Source organism: Pinus tabuliformis, chromosome 6, assembly GCF_031772625.1.
Source record: "Pinus tabuliformis cultivar Carrire ecotype Pingquan chromosome 6, CPIR1, whole genome shotgun sequence".
Classification (NCBI taxonomy): Eukaryota; Viridiplantae; Streptophyta; class Pinopsida; order Pinales; family Pinaceae; genus Pinus; species Pinus tabuliformis.
In genome coordinates this window covers 162,378,675-162,379,742 of record NC_142292.1, presented here as the reverse complement: position 1 = coordinate 162,379,742, position 1,068 = coordinate 162,378,675, and the positions used below count along the sequence as shown (strand labels likewise).

Genomic DNA, 1,068 nt, shown 5'->3' with positions numbered 1-1,068 from the left:
TGGACTCTGTAAACACCTGTTCCGACTCCGCAGTCTCTCCCGTGTTCCGGCTCCATCAATTTCCTATAAAGTTACACATGTGCCCGGAGCTCACACAATTTTTGGATTTCGAAATCGAATTCTGGAGTTTTCCCTAATAAAAATGTGTAACCATAATTTAAATTCTTCAATTCGCTTTGCAATTTCCTGTCACACGTGCCCAGAGCTCAGACAATTTTTGGATTTCAAATTCAAATTCTGGGGAGGTCAGATCTGCTGCTTACAATGTAATATTTATTTCAAATGGTGTGAGAGTATGTCGACATTGCCTGAACCAATAAACCAAAATCGGTGTGTGAGTCTGTCTGTCGACATCTGGAGATGCGGGGTATCGATCCCCGTACCTCTCGCATGCTAAGCGAGCGCTCTACCATCTGAGCTACATCCCCATGAATATAAAGAAATTGCGCTCTACCATCTGAGCTACATCCCCATGAATATAAAGAAATTTCTAGTATTCACAGTAATTCCTTAATTGAATTTAATCTTCCGACATTTGATGATGTACTGTCATAGTATTGTCTTTTCCCTTGCACTTCAGAACTCCATGACATTTTTGGGCAAAGAATTTGTGGAGATAATGAACTAAATTTACGTTATTTAACGTTTTCTTAAATACAAGTAAATCTGTATCTTCATCACAAATACTCGACTGTTTAATCTCTAGTTTTTAATCTGTTAAGTGCCATGAATATTACTTTCTTACTGAAATAAAGAGTTTGGCCTTGAGCATGTCAATTATCTGGCACGCTACTTTAGAGTCATGACTGTAGGATATTGGATAGTCAATTGTAAATTATCATTGCTGGGTTAGAGAAGTTTTCATAATGAATGTGATTTTCTAAGTAGAAATCAGATTACATTAATTAGTTTGTAGAAGCAACTGAGCAAATTTTATACTGGTCTTCATTATAATCTCACACATTAATTGGTTTGTAGAACCAACTGAGCAAATGTAATAATGGTCTTCATTATAATCTCACATTTATGGGTGAAAAATGCCAATTATTGTTAATTGAACGAATTGTA

The 1,068-nt window shown here is 36.0% G+C and overlaps 1 non-coding gene across 1 annotated transcript; it reads right to left on the bottom strand.

The window, feature by feature from the left end:
* Positions 1-355: 355 nt before the first annotated feature.
* On the bottom strand, positions 356-428 carry TRNAA-AGC (transfer RNA alanine (anticodon AGC)). Its single transcript has one exon. It is a non-coding gene; the product is annotated as a tRNA-Ala (tRNA).
* Positions 429-1,068: the final 640 nt, after the last annotated feature.